The sequence below is a fragment of the Triticum dicoccoides genome, chromosome 1B (assembly GCF_002162155.2).
Source record: "Triticum dicoccoides isolate Atlit2015 ecotype Zavitan chromosome 1B, WEW_v2.0, whole genome shotgun sequence".
NCBI lineage: Eukaryota > Viridiplantae > Streptophyta > Magnoliopsida > Poales > Poaceae > Triticum > Triticum dicoccoides.
Window position 1 is genome coordinate 708859850 of NC_041381.1, and position 24197 is coordinate 708884046.

Sequence of the window (24197 nt, forward strand, 5' to 3'; positions counted from 1 at the left end):
ATGAACAGGACCCCGTGGTGTTGCCTCTGGATGAACAGGACCCCGATCGATCGAGCGGGTTGGAGCTGGATGAACAGGACCCCGTGGAGGGCTGGATGAACAGGACCACCTCGTGGAGGGCTGGATGAACAGTAGATGGTGGAGGGCTGGATGAACGGTAGCCCGTGGAGGGGTGGTTGAATAGGAGCCCGTGGAGAGGGCTGCTTGAATAGTAGCCGGTGGAGTAGCGCGCGGTGGAGGCGGGATGAACAGGAGCCCATGGATGAACAGTCGCATGTGGAGGCTGGAGGAGGTCGACGGTGGATGAATAGTAGCCCGTGGAGGCTGGAGGGGGTCGACGGTGGAGATGAACAGTATCTCGTGGAGTCCCGTTTTGCGGTATGCCACACCCCTCCCGATGAACAGGATGTTGGGGAACGTAGCAGAAATTCAAAATTTTCCTATGTGTCACCAAGATCTATCTATGGAGAAACTAGCAACGAGGGGAAGGAGAGTGCATCTACATACCCTTGTAGATCGCTAAGCGGAAGCGTTCAACAGAACGGGGTTGAAGGAGTCGTACTCGTCGTGATCCAAATCACCGGAGATCCTAGTGCCGAACGGACGGCACCTCCGCGTTCAACACACGTACAGCCCGGTGACGTCTCCCATGCCTTGATCCAGCAAGGAGAGAGGGAGAGGTTGGGGAAGACTCCATCCAGCAGCAGCACGACGGTGTGGTGGTGATGGAGGAGCGTGGCAATCCTGCAGGGCTTCGCCAAGCACCGCGGGAGAGGAGGAGGACTTGGGAGAGGGGGAGGGCTGCGCCAGGGGCAAGGGTGCAGCTCCCATGCGCCTCCCCACTATATATAGGGGTGGAGGGGGATTATTTCTTGCCCTCCAAGTCCATTGGGGCGTTGGCAAAGGTGGGAGGAAAGAAATCCCATCCTTTCCTTTCCCCACCGATTGTTATCCCCCCTTTTTAGGGATCTTGATCTTATCCCTTCGGGATATGATCTTATTCCTTCTAAGGGGGGATCTTGGTGCGCCTTGACCAGGGGTGTGGGGCCTTGCCCCCACTACCCACGTTCATGTGGGTCCCCCATGCAGGTGGGCCCCACTCCAGAACCTTCCCGGTACAATACCGAAAAATCCCGAACATTTTCCGGTGGCCAAAATAGGACTTCCCATATATAAATCTTTACCTCCGGACCATTCCGGAACTCCTCGTGACATCCGGGATCTCCTCTGGGACTCCGAACAACATTCGGTAACCACGTATATCTATTCCCTATAACCCTAGCGTCATCGAACCTTAAGTGTGTAGACCCTACGGGTTCGGGAACCATGCAGACATGACCGAGACGTTCTCCGGTCAATAACCAACAGCGGGATCTGGATACCCATGTTGGCTCCGACATGTTCCACGATGATCTCATCAGATGAACCACGATGTCAAGGATTCAATCAATCCCGTATTCAATTCCCTTTGTCTAACGGTATTGTACTTGCCCGAGATTCGATCGTCGGTATCCGATACCTTGTTCAATCTCGTTACCGGCAAGTCTCTTTACTCGTTCCGTAACACATCATCCCGTGATCAACTCCTTGATCACATTGTGCACATTATGATGATGTCCTACCGAGTGGGCCCAGAGATACCTCTCCGTCACACGGAGTGACAAATCCCAGTCTCGATTCGTGCCAACCCAACAGACACTTTCGGATATACCTGTAGTGCACCTTTATAGCCACCCAGTTACGTTGTGACCTTCGTTACACCCAAAGCATTCCTACGGTATCAGGGAGTTGCACAATCTCATGGTCTAAGGAAATGATACTTGACATTAGAAAAGCATTAGCATACGAACTACGATCTTTGTGCTAGGCTTAGGATTGGGTCTTGTCCATCACATCATTCTCCTAATGATGTGATCCCGTTATCAACGACATCCAATGTCCATGGTCAGGAAACCGTAACCATCTATTGATCAACGAGCTAGTCAACTAGAGGCTTACTAGAGACATGGTGTTGTCTATCTACCCACACATGTATCTGAGTTTCCTATCAATACAATTATAGCGTGGATAATAAACGATTATCATGAACAAGGAAATATAATAATAACTAATTTATTATTGCCTCTAGGGCATATTTCCTATAGTCTCCCACTTGCACTAGAGTCAATAATCTAGTTCACATCGTCATGTGATTAACACTGATAGGTCACATCGCCATGTGACCAACATCCAAAGAGTTTACTAGTGTTTGTAAACTAGTTCACATCATCATGTGATTAAGACTCAATGAGTTCTCAGGTTTGATCATGTTTTGCTTGTGAGAGAGGTTTTTAGTCAACGGGTCTGCAACATTCAGATCCGTATGTGCTTCGCAATTCTATGTCATATTGTAAATGCTGCTTCTACGCTCCACTTGAAGCTATTCCAAATGGTTGCTCCACTATACGTATCCGGTTTGCTACTCAGAGTCACTCGGATAGGTGTTAAAGCTTGCATCGACGTAACCCCTTACGCCGAACTCTTTATTACCTCCATAATCGAGAAACATGTCCTTATTTACTCCAAGGACAATTATTGACCGCTGTCCAATGATCCATTCCTGGATCATTCTTGTACCCCTTGACGGACTCATGGCAAGGCACACTTTCGGTGCGGTACACAGCATGGCATACTATAGAGCCTATGTCTGAAGCATAGGGGACGACCTTCGTCCTTTCTCTCTTTTCTGCCGTGGTCGAGCTTTAACTCTTAATTTCATACCTTACATCTCAGACAAGAACTCCTTCTTTGACTGATCCATCTTGAACACCTTCAAGATCATGTCAAGGTATGTGCTCATTTGAAAGTATTATTAAGCATTTTGATCTATCCTTATAGATCTCGATGCTCAATGTTCAAGTAGCTTAATCCAGGTTTTCTATTGAAAAACATCTTTCAAATAACCCTATATGCTTTCTAGAAATTCTACATCATTTCTGATCATCAATATGTCAACAACATACACTCATCAGAAATTCTATAATGCTCCCACTCACTTCTTTGGAAATACAAGTTTCTCATAAACTTGGTATAGACCCAAAATCTTTGATCATCTCATCAAAGCGTATATTCCAACTCCGAGATGCTTACTCCAGTCCTTAGAAGGATAGCTGGAGCTTCGCATACTTGTTAGCATCTTTCAGGATTGGCAAAACCTTCTGGTTGTATCACATACAACCTTTCCTCAAGTATAACGTCGAGGAAACAATGTTTTGACATCCTATCTGCAAGATTTCATCAATCATGCAGTAACTGCTAATCCAATTCCAACAGACTCTTAGCATCGCTACGAGTGAGAAAACCTCACCGTAATCAACTCCTTGAACTTGTCGGAAAACATCTTAACGACAAGTCGAGCTTTCTTAATGGTAATTCTTACCATCATTGTCTGTCTTCCTTTTAAAATCCATCCGTACCCAATGGCCTTACGACCATCAAGTATTTCTTCCAAAGTCATGGATCCGTTCTCGGATTTTATGGCCTCGAGCCATTTGTCGGAATCCGGGCCCACCATCGCTTCTCCATAGCTCGTAGGTTCATTGTTGTCCAGCAACATGACCTCTAAGACAGGATTGCGTACCACTCTGAAGTACTACGCATCCTTGTCACCCTACGAGGTACGTTAGTGACTTGATCCGAAACTTCATGATCACTATCATAAGCTTCTACTTCAATTGGTGTAGGTGCCATGGGAACAACTTCCTGTGCCCTGCTACACACTAGTTGAAGTGACGGTTCATTAACCTCATCAAGTCTCCACCATCCTCCCACTCAATTCTTTCGAGAGAAACTTTTCCTCGAGAAAGGACCTGTTTCTAGAAACAATTACTTTTGCTTCTGGATCTGAGATAGGAGGTATACCCAACCATTTTGGGTATCCTATGAAGATGTATTTATCCGTTTTGGGTTCGAGCTTATCACGATGAAACCTTTTCACATAAGCGTCGCAGCCCCAAACTTTTAAGAAACGACAACTTAGGTTTCTCCAAACCATAGTTCAAACAGTGCCGTCTCAACGGAATTACGTGGTGCCCTATTAAAGTGAGTGCGGTTGTCTCTAATGCCTAACCATGAACGATAGTGGTAATTCGATAAGAGACATCATGGTACGCACCATATCCAATAGGGTGCAACTATGATGTTCGGACACACCATCACACTATGGTGTTCCAGGCGGTATTAATTGTGAAACAATTTCCACAATGTCTTAATTGCGTGCCAAGGCTTGTAACTCAGATACTCATCTCTATGATCATATCATAGACATTTTATCCTCTTGTCACAATGATCTTCAACCTCACTCTGAAATTACTTGAACCATTCAATAATTCAGACTTGTGTTCCGTCAAGTAAATATACTCAACATCTACTCGAATCATCTGTGAAGTCAGAACATAACGATATTCATTGCATGCCTCAGCACTCATTGGACTTCACACATCAAAATGTGTTACTTCCTATAAGTTGCTTTCTTGTTCCATTTTACTGAAAACGAGGCTTTCAGTCATCTTGCCTATGTGGTATGATTTGCATGTCTCAAGTGATTCAAAATCAAGTGAGTCCAAATGGTCCATCTGCATGGAGTTTCTTCATGCGTATACACCAATAGACATGGTTCGCATGTCTCAAACTTTTCAAAAACGAGTGAGTCCAAAGATCCATCAACATGGAGCTTCTTCATGCGTTTTATACCAATATGACTTACATGGCAGTGCCACAAGTACGTGGTACTATCAATATTATCTTATATCTTTTGGCATGAAAATGTGTATCACTACGATCGAGATTCAATAAACCATTCTTTTAGGTGCAAGACCATCGAAGGTATTATTCAAATAAATAGAGTAACCATTATTCTCCTTAAATGAATAACCGTATTGCGATAGACATAATCCAATCATGTCAATGCTCAACGCAAACACCAAATGATAATTATTCTGGTTTAATACTAATCTTGATGGTAGAGGGAGAGTGCGATGTTTGATCACATCAAAATTGGAAACACTTCCAACACATATCGTCAGCTCTCCTTTAGCTAGTCTCCGTTTATTCCATAGCCTTTTATTTCGAGTTACTAACACTTAGCAACCGAACCGGTATCTAATACCCTGGTGCTACTAGGAGTACTAGTAAAATACACAATAACTTAATGTATATCCAATATACTTCTATCGACCTTGCCAGCCTTCTTATCTACCAAGTATCTAGGGTAATTCTGCTCCAGTGGCTGTTCCCCTTATTATAGCAGTACTTAGTCTCGGGTTTGGGTTCAACCTTGGGTTTCTTCATTGGAGCAGCAACTGATTTGCCGTTTCATGAAGTGTCCCTTCTTGCCCTTGCCCTTCTTGAAACTAGTGGTTTCACCAACCATCAACAATTGATGCTCCTTCTTGATTTCTACTTTCGCGGTGTCAAACATCGTGAATACCTCAAGGATCATCTATCCCTGATATGTTATAGTTCATCACGAAGCTCTAGCAGCTTGGTGGCAATGACTTTGGAAAAAGATCACTATCTCATCTGGAAGATCAACTCCCACTCGATTCAAGTGATTGTTGTACTCAGACAATCTGAGCACAATCTCAACGATTGAGCTTTTCTCCGTTAGTTTGTAGGCTAAGAAAATTGTCGGAGGTCTTGTACCTCTTGACGTGGGCACGAGCCTGAAATCCCAATTTCAGCCCTCGAAACATCTCATATGTTCCGCGACGTTTCGAAAAACGTCTTTGGTGCCTCAACTCTAAACCGTTTAACTGAACTATCACGTAGTTATCAAAACGTGTATGTCTGATGTTCGCAACATCCACAGACGACAATTGGGGTTCAGCACACTAAGCGGTGCATTAAGGATATAAGCTTTCTTTTGTCCGCATAATCACTACTGTCAACTTTCAACTATATTTTCTCTAGGAACATATCTAAACAGTGGAACTAAAGCGCGAGCTTACGACATAATTTGCAAAAGGTCTTTTGACTATGTTCAGGATAATTAAGTTCATCTTATGAACTCCCACTCAGATAGACATCCCTCTGGTCATCTAAGTGATTACATGATCCGAGTCAACTAGGCCGTGTCCGATCATCACGTGAGACGGACTAGTCATCATCGGTGAACATCTTCATGTTGATCGTATCTACTATACGACTCATGCTCGACCTTTCGGTCTCTGTGTTCCGAGGCCATGTCTGTACATGCTAGGCTCGTCAAGTTAACCCTAAGTGTTTCGCGTGTGTAAATCTGTCTTACACCCGTTGTATGTGAACGTAAGAATCCATCACACCCGATCATCGCGTGGTGCTTAGAAGCGACGAACTTTAGCAACGGTGCACAGTTAGGGGAGAACACTTCTTGAAATTGTTGTAAGGGATCATCTTATTTACTACCGTCGTTCTAAGTAAACAAGATGCATAAACATAATAAACATCACATGCAATTATATAGTAGTGACATGATATGGCCAATATCATATAGCTCCATTGATCTCCATCTTCGGGGCTCCATGATCATCATCGTCACCGGCATGACACCATGATCTCCATCATTATGTCTTCATGAAGTTGTCTCGCCAACTATTACTTCTACTACTATGGCTACCGGTTAGCAAAAAAGTAAAGTAATTACATGGCGTTGTTTAATGACACGCAGGTCATACAATAAATAAAGACAACTCCTATGGCTCCTGCCGGTTGTCATACTCATCGACATGCAAGTCGTGAATCCTATTACAAGAACATGATCAATCTCATACATCACATATCATTCATCACATTCTTCTTGGCCATATCACATCACATAGCATACCCTGCAAAAACAAGTTAGACGTCCTCTAATTGTTGTTTGCATGTTTTACGTGGCTGCTATGGGTTTCTAGCAAGAACGTTTCTTACCTATGCAAAACCACAACGTGATATGCCAATTGCTATTTACCCTTCATAAGGACCCTTTTCATCGAATCCGTTCCGACTAAACTGGGAGAGACCGGCACCCGCTAGCCACCTTATGCACCAAGTGCATGTCAGTCGGTGGAACCTGTCTCACGTAAGAGTACGTGTAAGGTCGGTCCGGGCCGCTTCATCCCACAATACCGTCGAAACAAGATTGGACTAGTAACGGTAAGCATATTGAACAACATCAACGCCCACAACTACTTTGTGTTCTACTCGTGCAAAGAATCTACGCAATAGACCTAGCTCATGATGCCACTGTTGGGGAACGTAGCAGAAATTCAAAATTTTCCTACGTGTCACCAAGATCTATCTATGGAGAAACTAGCAACGAGGGGAAGGAGAGTGCATCTACATACCCTTGTAGATCGCTAAGCGGAAGCGTTCAACAGAACGGGGTTGAAGGAGTCGTACTCGTCGTGATCCAAATCACCGGAGATCCTAGTGCCGAACGGACGGCACCTCCGCGTTCAACACACGTACAGCCCGATGACGTCTCCCATGCCTTGATCCAGCAAGGAGAGAGGGAGAGGTTGGGGAAGACTCCATCCAGCAGCAGCACGACGGTGTGGTGGTGATGGAGGAGCGTGGCAATCCTGCAGGGCTTCGCCAAGCACCGCGGGAGAGGAGGAGGACTTGGGAGAGGGGGAGGGCTGCGCCAGGGGCAAGGGTGCAGCTCCCATGCGCCTCCCCACTATATATAGGGGTGGAGGGGGATTATTTCTTGCCCTCCAAGTCCATTGGGGCGTTGGCAAAGGTGGGAGGAAAGAAATCCCATCCTTTCCTTTCCCCACCGATTGTTATCCCCCCTTTTTAGGGATCTTGATCTTATCCCTTCGGGATATGATCTTATTCCTTCTAAGGGGGGATCTTGGTGCTCCTTGACCAGGGGTGTGGGGCCTTGCCCCCACTACCCACGTTCATGTGGGTCCCCCATGCAGGTGAGCCCCACTCCGGAACCTTCTAGAACCTTCCCGGTACAATACCGAAAAATCCCGAACATTTTCCGGTGGCCAAAATAGGACTTCCCATATATAAATCTTTACCTCCGAACCATTCCGGAACTCCTCGTGACGTCCGGTATATCATCCGGGACTCCGAACAACATTCAGTAACCACGTATATCTATTCCCTATAACCCTAGCGTCATTGAACCTTAAGTGTGTAGACCCTACGGGTTCGGGAACCATGCAGACATGACCGAGACGTTCTCCGGTCAATAACTAACAGCGGGATCTGGATACCCATGTTGGCTCCCACATGTTCCACGATGATCTCATCGGATGAACCACGATGTCAAGGATTCAATCAATCCCGTATTCAATTCCCTTTCTCTAACGGTATTGTACTTGCCCGAGATTCGATCGTCGGTATCCGATACCTTGTTCAATCTCGTTACTGGCAAGTCTCTTTACTTGTTCCGTAACACATCATCCCGTGATCAACTCCTTGATCACATTGTGCACATTATGATGATGTCCTACCGAGTGGGCCCAGAGATACCTCTCCGTCACACGGAGTGACAAATCCCAGTCTCGATTCGTGCCAACCCAACAGACACTTTCGGATATACCTGTAGTGCACCTTTATAGCCACCCAGTTACATTGTGACGTTTGGTACACCCAAAGCATTCCTACGGTATCCGGGAGTTGCACAATCTCATGGTCTAAGGAAATGATACTTGACATTAGAAAAGCATTAGCATACGAACTACGATCTTTGTGCTAGGCTTAGGATTGGGTCTTGTCCATCACATCATTCTCCTAATGATGTGATCCCGTTATCAACGACATCCAATGTCCATGGTCAGGAAACCGTAACCATCTATTGATCAACGAGCTAGTCAACTAGAGGCTTACCAGGGACATGGTGTTGTCTATCTACCCACACATGTATCTGAGTTTCCTATCAATACAATTATAGCATGGATAATAAACGATTATCATGAACAAGGAAATATAATAATAACTAATTTATTATTGCCTCTAGGGAATACTTCCAACACAGGACCCCTGTTTCGACCGTAGCGCTCCAACACAAGTCTGTTTCCTCCGTTTTGCAGTACGCCACACCCCTCCCGATCAACAAGACCTCGTTTCGATCGTAGGAGGTCCAACACAAGTCTGTTTCCTCCGTTATACGGTATGCCAGACCCCTCCCGATGAACAGGATCTCGTTTCGAACGTGGCCGGTCGAACGCAAGGCCGTTTCCTCCATTGTTCGGTATGCCAGGCCTCGTTTCCATCGGCTGTTCCGTCCAAGCCGGTTGGCTCCCACACGTTCCGTTGCCTCCCGATGAACACGACACATTCCGTTGCCTCCCATGTACACGACGACGACGCAGTTTCTCTGTTCCGACCCAGCCATGTACACGAGCCCTGGACGTATGTATGCGCGAGTAGGCGTTCGAGACCCCGCCCGTATGTACGTACGTGGCCGTATTTTCTTTCTTGCACACCGGCCGCTGTACGTACGTGTACAAGCTACGTGCGTGCCTCTACTACGACCCGTGCGCGCCTCTACATCGACCAGTATGTACGTACATGTTCGTGACCAGAATGACAACGCTATGTACGCTTCGACTAGGTGGGTCCCGACTGTCAGGCACTTCCTTCCGTGCGAAGATGTAGCTAGTGGGTCCTAGCAGTCAAGGGGGAGAATCGTTTTTTTGCCCAGACGCACTTCCTTGCGTGCGAAGATGTAGCTGGTCGGTCCCAGCAGTCAGGGGGAAATAATTTTTTTGCGAAATATGGTGGCCCATCCGGTGGGTCCCTGCTGCCTGGTGGAGGAATAATTATTTTGCGCGTAATAAGGAGGAACTTCCTTGCGGCCGCCGTGGACCCAGCTGTCAGCCTCTCCACGTACAGTACTCTTCCGATGGAAGTCGTTCCTTGACCACGTTGACCACGCCGCACCGAGAGCACTAGGGCGGTGGATGACGGCGAGGCCTAGGAAGGGGACGACGCGGAGCTGGAGAAGATGCGGCAGTGGAAGCCCGCGCAGAGAGGAGTACGAGGGTTCACTGGTTCGGTTGCGGTGTGAGGCTGCCGTCGCTGCAGGGCCTGACCAGTGGTGGGAATAGTAGGGGCGATGAGGCCTCCGCGACAGCACAGCCGACCACGGGAGGCAGGAGCATGCGGCACGACCGGCGCTGCTTTGGGCGGCTGGAGCAAGAAGACCAGAGGTTGAAGAAGCACTACGACCGTTGGATGGACATCGTACGGTCACTGGAGCTAGAATTGTTCATATTGACTAAGTTGACAAAGCACTCCATCCCTGTCAACTTAGTAGTCCCACAACTTAGCCTCCCACCAATGTGGGTACCAACTAGCAGGGGGAGTATTCATTTTTTGTGTGCGTTATAAGGAGGCACTTCCGGTGGGTCGAGCTGACAGCGGGGGGAACGTTTTTTTCGCCAAATATGGTGGCCCATTTGGTGGGTCCCAGCAGTCAAGGGGGAAACTTTTTTTTTTTGCCAAATATGGTGGCCCGTCCGGTGGGTCCCTGCTGTCACGTGGAGGAATAATTATTTTGCGCGTAATAAGGATCTAATTCCTTGCGGCTGTCGTGGACCCAGCTGTCAGCCTATCAACTTACAGTACTCTTAAGATGGAAGTCGTTCCTGGAACACGTTGACCACGCCGCGCCGAGAGCACCAGGGCGGTGGACGACGGCGAGGCCTAGGAAGGGGACGACGCGGAGCCGGGGAAGACGCGACAGTGGATGCCCACGCATAGAGGAGTATGAGGGTTCACTGGTTCGGCTGCGGTGTGAGGCTGCCGTCGCCGCAGAATAACAGGGGGTGTGGGTGAGTAGAGGTATGGCCTGGCCAGCGGTGGGAGTAGTAGGGGGCGGTGAGGCTTCCGCGACAACACAGCTGGCGACGGGAGGCAGGAGCACGTGGCACGACCAGCGCTGGTTTGGGCGGCTGGAGCAAGAAGACTAGGGGTTGAAGAAGCACTACGGCCGTTGGATGGACATCGTACGGTCACTGGAGCAAGAATCGTTCATATTGACTAGGTTGACAAAGCTCCCCATCCCCGTCAACTTAGTAGGCCCACAAGTCAGCCTCCCACCAAGGTGGGTCCCAGCTAGCAGGGGGAGTGTTCATTTTTTTCTGCCTAATAAGGAGGCACTTCCGGTGGGTCTGAGCAGACAGCGGGGGGAATGTTTTTTTGCAAAATACGATGGCCCGTCCGGTGGGTCCCAGCAGTCCGGGCGAAACATCATTTTTTCGCGAAATACGATGGCCCGGCCGGTGGGTCCCCGCTGTTAGGTGGGGGAATAATTATTTTGCGCGTAATAAGGAGGCACTTCCTTGCGGCTGCCGTGGACCCAGCTGTCAGCCTCTCCACATACAGTACTCTTCCAATGGAAGTCGGTCGTTGACCACATTGACCACGCCGCGCCGAGAGCACCATGGCGGTGGACGATGGCGAGGCCTAGGAAGGGGACGATGTGGATCCGGGGAAGACGCGGCAGTGGATACCCACGCGGAGAGGAGTGTGAGGGTTTACTGGTTTGGCTGCGGTGTGAGGCTGCCGTCGCCGCAGAATAACAGGGGGTGTGGGTGAGTGGAGGGATGGCCTGGCCAGTGGTGGGAGTAGTAGGGGGCGGTGAGGCCTCCGTGACAGCACAGCCGGCCACGGGAGGCAGGTGCAGGCGGCACGACCGGCGCTGCTTTGGGCGGCTGGAGCAAGAAGACAAGAGGTTGAAGAAGCACGACGGCCGTTAGATGGACATCATACGGTCACTGCAGCTAGAATCATTTATATTGACTAAGTTGACAAAGCCCTTGGTACGCATCAACTTAGTAGGCCCACAGGTCAGCTTCCCAAATGGTGTGCCCCAGATGTCAGGGGGAGGAATCATTTTTTGGGCGGGTGAAGCTAGAATATCCGAGATTGAAGAAGAAGCACGGCATCCGTTGGATGGACATCCAACGGCCACTGCTGCTAGAACCGTGTGTTGACTATAAGTTGACAAAGCCTTGCATACGCGTCAACTCTTTTTTTTGAGGGGACACGTCAACTTAGTAAGGCCACAAGTGTGTGGCAGAGAACTTATAGCCCATTTGAGATTTGTAAGAATGTGCAGCCAATTTTTGAATTCTAATGGAATTTAGTACAACCAATTTACCGTTTGTTAAAAGTACAACCCATTTCGACCAACCGTTCAAAACAGAATTCAATAAAATTTCCCACATTTTGATGGGATCCGAAATATTTTTATCCCGAAATTTCTAGTCAGATTAAATCTAATTTCAATATAAATTTCAATATAAATTTATATCCGAAGTATAGTTTTATATACTAACTAGCACAAATGCCCATGCGTTGCAAAGGGAGAAGAAAAAAAAATATACTTTCTGAACCCAATGGCTCAAGACCCTTCCCCCTCCTCCTCCTCCCACGACCGACTGCCAGACATGGTGAAATCAGTAAAATCTTTGAAATCTACCACACTGCCGCATGAGAAACAACATGAAAAGATATGTTGTGCAAAAACATAACCATGAAAGGAATTCGTAAATGTACTGTAGGTGTGTGCAATTTAAATCATAGAAATATCCACCTGGTCGCGAGTATCTCTTCACATATTTGTCGACGTTGCTTAGTGATGCCCCAAAAATATCGCACAATAATTAAAATAGTAAAGCCTTAGTACAACATTCTTGCTTCACTACGGAGGCAACAAAGATTTCCATGAACCAGTGTTGGGTAGGTTTAGGGACTGGGTAGCATAGCACTATTTGTGTCCAACGTTATTAGAAACATTTTTGCGGGGTAATGATATTAGAAGCATTTTTTGCGGGGCAATGATATTAGGAGCATTTTACAAAGATCCTCCATCAATGGCTAATATAAAAAAGTAAAGTGCGGAGTTCGTGTCGCACACAACAGGGAGTCCAACTGCTTGTGCTTTGGTGGCAACATTATTTTTACTAGGAGCATTGTAAGAGTGTGTGACGGGCGCTAGCGGGTCGAGCAGAAAAATAAGAGCAAAGATTTATTTTGTTTTCAGTCGTTGCAACTATTTCCATGCACAGAGACATTTATGGTGCCATTATTATATCCCATTTGGAGACCCTCTCTTTCCTTTTTTTAGTTTTCTGTATTTTCCTTCCTTGGGACAACTTCCACTTTCCATTTTTTCTCCGTCTAGACATGAAATCCCCGCCCTCTTTCCTTCCTTACTCCGCCATACGACATGAAATCCCTCTTCCTTCGGAATGCAAGTGATGCCCCTCCTCCTCCTTCGGAATGTTAACCTGATGGCCTCTCCTCCTCAAGATGATCTATATATGAACAAGTGTACTTCTATTGAGACGTGCACGTGTTTTGCAAGTAGTGACAATATGTATGAATTTGCGACTTGTGTATGGCGTCTACTAGGATAATACATTCGACTTGTGCGTGAAAATATGTGGACTATCCCTAATTATGCATACATAGGTGGACTAGATCAAATTATGCCTATATATGTGTGGACTACTCCAAATTGCACTGTAGTTGTTTTTATCTGCAGGATCAGAAAAGAAATAGCTTAACAGCAGAATGGATGGGAAAGATTTCCGAGAGCAACACTCGAAAAACGATATACTACCTAGAGCACCTCTCGGAAATTTGGTCGTCTGGGAGACACTACTATTGTTCCACATCTTTTCTGAGAGCGGCTCTTGGAAAAGAAGGCGAGCATTGCCGAGAGCAGCTCTCGGCACAGATATGTAAACTGTCAGCTGCCATGTGGGCCACGTTGTCCTACTGGTCAGGAGAATTGCCGAGAGCAGCTCTCGGCAAAGATATCATCATTTTTTTCAAAAATATTTAGCAAATTATTTGGAACTTTTACTGATAAATGTGACTAGTGGTACCACATGTCAGTTAGAAAGAACACACACAAAAAAGAAAATAGGATGTGACATATACTTTGCCGAGTGTCGTCTCGCGGCTCTCGGTAATGTACACAGTAACGGACGGAGCCGGCAGTTGCGAACGGGCATGCCACGTGGCTCCTCTTTGCCGTGAGCGGCTCTTGGCATCTGCAGGGTTTGCCGTGCGGTGCCTCTTTGCCATGAGGCAGTGACGACAAAGAAGGCAGTTTGCCGTGAAGCTAGGTTTTCCGAGAGTGACTCTCAACGTTGTTTTCTTTGCCGAGTGTCTGTGTTTTAGCACTCGGCGAAGAACATGACTGTGACACCCCAAAATTTTAACCTTGTTTTATTAATTAAAATTTTGCCAGGGAACTTAAACTTTTATTTTCTGGATTTTCTTTTGATTTCAAAACCATTCTTTTCTTTGTTATTATGGAATTTTTACCCCAAGTGAAAACTTTCCAAATATATTATTGGACTTGTTTTCCCTTTCAAGAAAAACATTTCTATTATCAGTGGATTTATTTGCATAATTATTTCTCTCTGAGCTTCGTTCCTTAAAATGACTTTTCATTAGTTTTGGAGCTCTTTTTGAACTACAACCACTTGATAAATTTATTTAAAATTCCAACCAAAATTTGGAGATGTCATGTGATGTTTTTAAATCACTTTTATGCAAAAATATACCTCATTCATTGGATATTTTGAGCTCTACACCCAATTTTCAAATCTGACCCAGTGGGCAATTTTGCACTACAACCTATTTAAATATTTCTTTAAAGCTTCCACCAAAATTATGGGAGAGTATTTCATTCAACTCTATGCAAAAACCCATTGATGTTCTTTGGAAAATTTGAGTGAATCAACCTCTTTTTCATTCTGGTCCAGCTTGGTGATTTGTACTGCAACCCTAATTTATTTTGCTCTAGTGCCCTTGAGTTTTCTCCTACTTATAACTCATCCTAAAAAACCCATAAGTCCAGAAGAGTGGACCCATTGGAGGATTTCAAGTGCATGCATTAGTGCCTTTTTCCTTCTGTCCAGAATCAGTTTTCTCACAAACTTGCACTAACAAGTTTTTGCTTTTGACAAACTAACCTCACCACCCTCTGTATCATCTAAAGAGACACTGATCTGGAGAATTTGGCCACCCCAAGAATTACCTAGATGCCCTTGGCATTCTGTCAAACACCCTGAGTGCATAGCCAGATTTGGCATGATTTTAAGTTTACATTGTGAACTTGATCCCCTGACCTAACCAACATGTCCTCTAAGCTCCTAGCTAACCCTAACCCAGGCTTGCTAATCCCCAGACCCATCCTAATCATCTAGCACGCTCTAGCATTGCGTCGAACACGCAGCATGCATGCTCTGGGCGCGCCCAGAGCGCACATTTTGCACGCGCACGCACCGAGCCGCCGCGTCCCACTGCCGACGCCCCACGCTCGTTCTGGCCACTCCCCTTGCACAGCCAGCATGCCCGCCCCCTCCCTTGCCGCAGGGTCGCCCCTGGCGCCCTACAGCACCGCCGTCAGGTCGGCCACTGCGGCTAGCAGCCGACCACAGTGGGCTCCTGCCCCGGACGGCGCCGCCCGAGCCACCCCAGCGCGCCAGCTGCCCTCTTGAGCAGTCCCAGCTCATCCACCAGCTTGTCCGCAAGAGCTCGTCGCCGCCACGTCCCCCTGCTGCTACAAAATGGCGGTCGCCGGTGATGCTATCCACGGTCGCCGCGAACCGACCTAGCCGCGCTATAAAAGGAGCCCCCGAGCTCGTCCAGGCCCTCAAGCAACCTCTTACCACCTCTCTAGAACCACTCCTCCATAGCCAGAGAACGACGGGAGGAGGTCGTCTTCCTCACCTCCGACGGGTTCGGCCGCCGCCACGCTCCGGTGAAATCCGGCCAAGACCGAGGCCCCCAAACCCCTCCCGTGCTTCCATCACTCTCCCCTCGACCTCACGGAGCTGCCCAGCCCCTCAAACGCGACCCAGAACCACCGCAGCCCAGATCCCCAAATTCACCCGAAGCTTCCTCCGCCGTGGAGCTCGCCGCTGGCGACCCCCTCCGTCCCCGCCGGCCAGTCAACCACCGGGAGGACCGCCTTGGGCTGGCGGATCCATCCCTGCCCTCGGATGCCCTCAAGGAGAAGCCGTTCGCCGGTGAAGATCGCCGGAGCTCCGCCTTCATTCGGCCAAAGGAGAGGGAAGGCGGGGGACGACTGGTCAAACCTGACCAGTGGGCCCGCTGGACCCACTGTTAGTGACCCACGCGCCAGTCCATGCTGGATAAGTGAAAGCGTAAAGTCTCGAGTATGTTTTCCCTCCCCCGAAAGTGTATTATTATTTGAAACGTTTTCTTTTCAGTTTTATTTTAAAAACATAAATTTGACTAAACTTTGACTGGCTATAACTTTTTAAATATAACTCCAAATGAGTTGATTCCTTTTCCTACCTCTCTCAAATTTAGTCTAGTTTATTTTCAGATTTATTTGAAAAAATTTCAGACAACTTTTTTGTACTGTTTTGAAACTATGTGTTAATTTGAATATTTTCTGAAATAGGATTTGTTGGAGAGAGAAGAAAACTTTCGAAAGTTTTGGAATGCACCCTGCCTCTCCACAACTTGAAGCCAAGCATTCTGAACCCTGGCATAGTATTGTCTTGCGTTGTTGACACGGTTGCAACCCCACCTTGTCTCAAAGATTTCGTTATTCTATGCGATGATACAATCATAATCATAGTGCATATTGATGATTTCATGCTGTTGGCATTTGATATGTTTGTGATAGAAATCCCCCTCATATGCTTCTCATGCCTACCGGGAAGGTTCCGGGAGAGTCTCTGTCTTGGGTAGACACAAGCTTGTCCCTCGTCGAGACGGTTATGACCGGTGGGGCAGGGGGAGGTATGATGAGTGGTGGTTCGGTCTGATGGATGTGAAATATAATTCTTGAGCTAACCATGCAGGAAATGCTTAAACCTCCTGAGTCGGCCGTAGATCGAGTCTTGTTCCAGTAACCCCCCATACTTGTTTCGTGCTGCCACTTGTCCCTGCCATAGGTAGGGTACGGTTCAGTAAGTTGTCAACCCCTTTCTAGCACACACCGTATAGAGAGGCCATTGTGGAAGATACCGACTTCAGCCGGTAGGCAGGCCACTTGGTTCGGGGGCATGGGTGTTTCGGGTTGGGACCGAGAGGGGGGCACCCCTTAGAGCGCGCGATAGAAATTTAATCCCAAGCTAATCGAGGTTCTAGCCTCCCCACTTAGAGTTTTGCTTAACGGGTGTCGTGGGTGATTCCAGACACGAGTAAAGTTAAGCTGGTGTGTGCAAGTCAGGCGTGTTTTCGACTAAAAGACCGTAGACGGAATTAGTTCCGATGAACTAAAGGAATCCGTTGCTCGTGGGTAAAGAGTACACGCTCTGCAGAGATATTATACCTATTCGAATAGCCGTGTCCATGGTTAAGGACTACAGTCTGGGATTGGTCAAGTGTCGGTCTTAGTGTCGGTCTTCGGAGGAAAAACTACTAAACCAGAACATTGATTATGACTTGTGATATATGCTGATTATGGTTATTATTATTGTGGACTAACCATTTGTATTATTTGAAATAATGAATATCCCTGGGACGGTTCTACCTCCTAGATATTCACGGTGATTATTTCATTCACTTATAAGCCCTTTATGAGGTGTCGCTTAGACACCCGACTGTGGCATGCTCTTTATTTCATTTACTTATAAGCCATTTTTGAGGTGTCGCTCAGACGCCCGACTGTGGCATGCTCTTTATTTCATTTACTTATAAGCCCTTTTTGAGGTGTCGCTCAGACACCCGACTGTGGCATGCTCTTTATTTGATTTACTTATAAGCCCTTTATGTGGTGTCGCCCAGACACCCGACTGAGGCATGCTTCATATTATTTTCCGTTCGAGGCGTCGCTTCAGACACCCGATCGATGCTTTTCATTTCTACTCCCTGATTGTTTACTCATGTTTTATTTAAATGATCTGCTTGCATCATGAACCTTATTTCATAACTGACGAAGTGATCATAGAATTTTTTAAAGCATGATTATCAGTGGTTATATTATACCTGTGTTCTTAATGTTTGCGAGTACATTCAAAGTACTCACTGGCTTGTCCCTGGCTATTGTCTTGGCCAGATTTTCCTTGCATGGAGAGGAGCGTTGCGATGACAGCCCCGGAACCCACGCAATGGTGATAGCAGCATCGCGAAGATAGGAGTTATCCTGGTCAGCTGTTCCTGTGGGAAATGGAGTCCCATAGACGCTGATGATCCGCAAACCGCTTCCGCCAGCAACCACTAGAAACCATTTGTTATACTCATAGGCCAAAATGGTCTTGTACTACTTATCCTGTATTTTGCTTGGAGTTTCTGTATCAAGTTGGTGCCTCATCAGCTAACAGTAATCCTGGGGCTGGTGAGCACAAGGGCCATTTTCTGGGAAATTATATCCCGAAAACCCGGTCTTGACAATGACACCGGGCGTACGTGTAAATTCTAGTAGTGAATGCTACTGACACATACCCAAACCACTCAAAAGAGTCATAAATGGCCTCCACAGTATTGCCCTATGCAAGGTAGTAACGAAAAAAGAAGAAAAAAAATGACATAACAATGAATTCTATACATGTAAGATTACGAGAACCAAGAACAAACCTAGTGACAACTGACAACAGGAGAGAAGCCCTTGGCACACATACAAACCATATGATAAGCAGTGGAGTAACTTAAATATGATGCACTATGCAACTGAGATAGACATTAGGCAGGGGCATTACATCTTGCATAAATTTCTAGCAAATGGGACGGATCACCTTGCTGAGAGTTGCCGAAAACATCATGACCTGCTTATCATGAGGTGTCTATCGTGGGAGTAAGTCTGACAATAGAATAGGGGGTATGTATGGATAGGAAACGTCCTAGCTACGATGAGGTTGTGCATGCAAGGTTTACGAGTTCAGGCCCTTCGCGGAGGAAGTAACAGCCCTACGTCTCGGTGCCCGGAGGCTTGGTCAATTGGATTATGCGTGAAGTTACAGGGGGTGTGAACCCTTGTCCCCGAGGAGGGGGGTGGCTTATATAGAGTGCGCCAGGATCCCGGCCATCCCCTGTTACATAGGGTTCAACTTAGATACATTATAACTAAGCACTTTTCCTGCCCTCTCAGACCATTACTGTTTCCAACCGTCAGATCATCGTTTTGGTGCATTTTTTGCCATTGGATTTCCTCTTAATCCCGCTTTGACTTGCTATGTTGGCTACAATTGAGAGGTTTCCTTGCTAGGCCTCTATTCTGGAGACAATTTTAGCTGCCTGGTGTAAAATTGGGCCTAATGGGCTTCTACGAGTGTCCGCCTATGCATCCTAGAAAAAAAATACACCCCTCACACCACCCTCCTTTCGTCTCCATCGTGTGGCGGCTAAAGAGACCTAGGTCAGGTGACGTCGCCGCCACCATGTTCTCCGTCTTGCAGCTCATCTCGCCGTTGTCTTTCCGTGCAAGATTCATTTCGGTACCGTTCCAACTCTACTGCAAATCTTCGATTCCCCTGCGACCCTTGACTGCATATTCTTCAAGCTCGACTCCCTGCAACTCTCCCAGCGATGTAGTCTCGCCGCCCTCGGCCTCACCATCATATGATGCGGGGGAGTGATACCGCCACCTCCATCTCCCCTTTCCCTGACTCTGAACCCAACTGAGAAGAAACTCATCTCTTCCCCTCTCCAAGGCATCCTCTCTTACCCTCCCGTGGCTCCTCGTCCTCCTCCCATGGCCACCAAATTCGGCAAGGATTTTTTATTCATGTTGTTCTTTGTCACCGGGTCGCTAGCAAGGTCTTAATCCATGATTTGTTCGGCTGGCGCTAGAGGTGGGAATGATGTTTCATCGCGGATTACACAAATAAGTGCCGCTTCTTGACTCAGATTGGTCTGGATTTGTGCAGATGGTGGAGGTGGAGGAGAAGTCTGAGTGAGGGCTCGAGGAGGTGGAGGAAGAGATGGTGGTCATCACCGCTCCTTCGAGCAGGAAAACATGGGCACTCCGGTTCATGCATATCAACCCAATTGCGGGCTCGGTGAGTCACTATTGCCCAAAACCAAGCGGTGGATGGCGCTCACGAGCAAAAGCCGTCACATCATCATCTTCAGGGCTAAGATCAACGTGCTCCTGCCCTTTGGGATCTTTGCCCTCACGCTCCACTACCTCTCCAGAAACCACAATAATCACACTTATAAATTAATTTTTAGTATTCATCAGAATTGTACAGTATTACTTGCCATTTTATGTTTAATTATTTGTCCTATTTAGTGTTACTTTTGAATCTTTCATAGCACAAGCATCTATTTCTTCTTATAAATTATATGTAACGTTTAGTCGCAGGAGCAAGACTATAGTGCCTTCTATATCCTCAATTTTCTATCTCCAAATGGTTCATATTAAGCAGATGTACTCAAACATGTAATTATGTTTCCCAGCAATTGTGCTTTATGCTAACATAATTTGAAATGAATCCCTGTGTTCTAGGAGGACAAATTCGAGCTCCATATTACTTGGTCTGCTGCTTCTTCTGGGTTGTTTTCTGCCTTCCAGTAGATTCTGTGAAGCTCCAATGGCTAACAAAAAGGTTAGTGCTCGTGCACTATTATGCCTCAAGTTAATTATCTTGCGACGCAATTTCTTATTTTATAGTCTGATTGCTCTAGGTGGAACTGACGGCTCTACTGCAGTGTGATTGCTCTAGATGGAACTGACTGCTCTATTGCTAGGTCGCCAGTCCGTTCTTGATTTCGATTATGGACGTGATATTGTGATATTATCCATGAACAGGAAAATGGAGTGAAAACAACTCGAGTTTTCTTTTGTCGTTAAATATCATACAGCTTGCTTTTGTTACTGCCTTTAATCCAATCATATATTTACATAAATTACTATTATTTTAGTGACAAAATAGATGGACGCAGCAACACGCGCCATCATGATCTAGTGTACATTAAGACAGGGCGTTACTGGTAACCCTAGCTACAAAGAGCTTTAAATGATCTTAAAGACTGCAGAGTGAATGCCTGACTGTTTCCATCCTGAGTGACTTTAGGTCTTCTGTACTCCAAGTGGTTTCTTGTTCGGTCGAGTGGAATTGGGATACCCGACTGGAACTGTTGGTGGAGTGGGATGCACTCTGAGGTGATCTCAGTCGGTAGGTGCTGTTGTGCTTTGCATGCCTTTGACTGTAGGGCAGTGTCCTTGGGAAGGGTGTCTAGGTCAGGCCTATAACCTTACCCTTGGTACATGTCATCGTCATTATCCCCCGAATGGATCAGGGTCCGAGTGAGGAAGAGGTTGAAGATGATTCCGACCCGGTTTTTGTGCTTCGAGGCATTTTACCTAGGCAGACGAATTACACTAAGACTTCAACTTCATTTACAGTCGCCTTGATCCATTCAGATTTGGTCGAATGAACTTATGCCGAACTTGTGCTGGAGCGGTATGAAATCTTTGGCGCGATTGGTTGTACTGCCGTCCCGGTTCTCACGGGATTTGAAATTTGGGGAAGCGCGCGAGGCGAAGGGCACCACGGTAAAACGGGACAGATTAGGCAGGGGCGTCTCGATCTTCGTGCCGCCTTTTCCGCCACGTGCCCAGCGCGCGACTCTTGCGGGATTTGACATGATCATATGGGCCCACGAGTCAGCCACTCGGAAGCGGGCCTATATAAGGCGTTGCGGCCGATGTATTCTGCACAGTGCTCGCCATTCCCCTTCTTTCTCCTCTGCTTCTCCACCGCATTCTCCTCCACTCTCGATGTCGCTGCCCTGTTCGTGAGCAGCCCGCAACGATGGGGAAGGACAAGACGGCGGCCCTGGAGTGTGCGAAGAAGGCGACGGTGGCGGCGAAGGACAAGAAGACGAGTCGGGGGCGATCGTCGTCGAGGGCCAGCCAGCCTTCCGGCTGGATCCAGGGGGACTGGATCCGGTCCATGATTTCGAAGGATGATCTGGTGGATCTGGCTGAAGAGGGCTTGATTGCCTATAGATCTTGGAGGCAGCCGGGCAACGAGACCGCGCCGCAGCCGCAGGAGGGTGAGTGTGTCCTCCTCGCAACCCACGTTGACCGCAGATTCTCTTTGCCCCCTCATCCATTTTTCTGAGGTTTCCTGAACTTTTTCGGAGCTCAACTTCATCACTTTTCCCCCAATACCATCATATATCTTGCTGCATTTGTGTCTATGTGTGAGAATTTCCTGGGTTGCCGACCGCATTGGGGTCTCTTCAAACATATCTTCACTTGCCGTTCTCAGTCTGTGAAAAAGGCTAATCCGAGTGATGAGAGGACGCACGTGATTAAGATGTGCGGAGGTCTAGGAATTCAGATGAGGCGCAGGAGTACTTGTCTGGCTATGACTCTTCAAAGAAGCCAAGGAAGAGAAGCTCGCAGCGCTCAAGGTTGCGAACACCAAGAAGCTTGACTTCCAATCCTTCATGGAAACCTTCATCGAAGCAGCCAGTCGCATTGCAGATGGAATCGACTTTTACGAGTTCGTCGAGCCTGCCAGCCCTCCTCCTGCGGAGTGAACAAAATTTAAACTCTGATTAAATTTGCCTCGGAATGCCGAGTGATTTTGTAATTGTTAAACTCTTTCGGGCCTGATGCCCGAGTACTTTTATCTGCGGTTCGGAACTTGCAAGATTTATCTGAACTTGGTACTTCTTAGAACACAATTGCTTTTGCTTTCTCTCCGAATGGAAATTGTCCCTTCACTCGGAACAAACTTTTGTACATGTGATGCAACTCTGAAGAGAAAGTCACAGACGACCTGCACCTTGTCGTCCTTGTGGAACGAGATGGAGCGTACATTGTACTTGTGATGCAGCTCCGAGGAGAGGGTCGCAGACGACTTGCACCTTGTCGTCCTTGCGGATCGAGATGGAGCGTACATTGTACTTGTGACGCAGCTCCGAGGAGAGGGTCGCAGACGACCGGCACCTCGTCATCCTTGCAGATCAAGATGGAGCGTACGTTGTACTTGTGACACAGCTTGAAGCGCGTGGCCAGGTCGAGTGAGAGGATTGCTCTTTACTCGGTAAGTTTTTTTTTAACTTAGGTGAGTATGAGACTGCAGCTAAGCTCCCGAGTGAGAGGGCTGCTCTTCACTCCGTAGGATTTTTTAAACTTAGGTGAGTAAGAGACTGCAGCTAAGCCCCCGAGTGAGAGGATTGCTCTTCACTCGGTAGAAATTTTTTAACTTTGGCGAGTACGATACTGTAGCTAAGACCCCGAGTGAGAGGATTGCTCTTCACTCGGTAGGATTTTTTAAACTTAGGCGAGTACGAGACTGCCGCTAAGCCCCTGACTGAGAGGCTTTCTCTTCACTCGGTAGGATTTTTTAAACTTAGGCGAGTACGAGACTGCAGCTAAGCCCCCAAGTGAGAGGATTTCTCTTCACTCGGTAGGATTTTTTAAACTTAGGCGAGTATGAGACTGCAGCTAAGCCCCCGAGTGAGTGGATTGCTCATCACTCGATAGGAGTTTTTAAACTTAGGGAGTACGGAACTGCAGCTAAGCGTCCGAGTGAGAGGCTTGCTCTTCACTCGGTAGGATTTTTAAAACTTAGGCGAATCAGGTTCGCGGCTAATCCCTCGAGTGAGAGGCTTGCTCTTCACAAGGTAGGATTTTTTAAACTTAGGCGAGTAAGAGACTGCAGCTAAGCCCCCGAGTGAGAGGATTGCTCTTCACTCGGTAGGATTTTATAAGCTTAGGCGAGTACGGAACTGCATCTAAGCCTCTGAGTGAGAGGCTTGCTCTTAACTCGGTAGGATTTTATAAACTTAGGCGAGTCAGGTTCGCGGCTAAGCTCCCGAGTGAGAAGCTTGCTCTTCACTCGGTAGTATTTTTACAACTTAGGCAAGTACGGAGCTGCAGCTAAGCCTCTGAGTGAGAGGCTTGCTCTTCACTCGGTAGGATTTTATAAACTTAGGCGAGTAAGGTTTGCGGCTAAGCCCCCGAGTGAGAAGCTTGCTCTTCACTCGGTAGGAATTTTAAAACTTAGGCGAGTACGAGACTGCAGCTAAGCCCCCGAGTAAGAGGATTGCTCTTCACTCGGTAGGATTTTTGAAACTTTGGCGAGTACGAGACTGCAGCTAAGCCCCCGAGTGAGAGGATTGCTCTTCACTCAGTAGGATATTTCAAACTTAGGCGAGTACGGAAATGCATCTAAGCCTCCGAGTGAGAGGAGTGCCCTTCACTCGATAGTATTTTCAAAACTTAGGCGAATCAGGTTCGTGGCTAAGCCCCCGAGTGAGAGGCTTGCTCTTCA

The 24197-nt window shown here is 47.3% G+C and overlaps 1 pseudogene; it reads right to left on the minus strand.

Annotated features, from left to right (window-relative positions):
- Positions 1–24197, minus strand: part of LOC119351028 — a 93189-nt pseudogene that overhangs the window by 7148 nt on the left and 61844 nt on the right.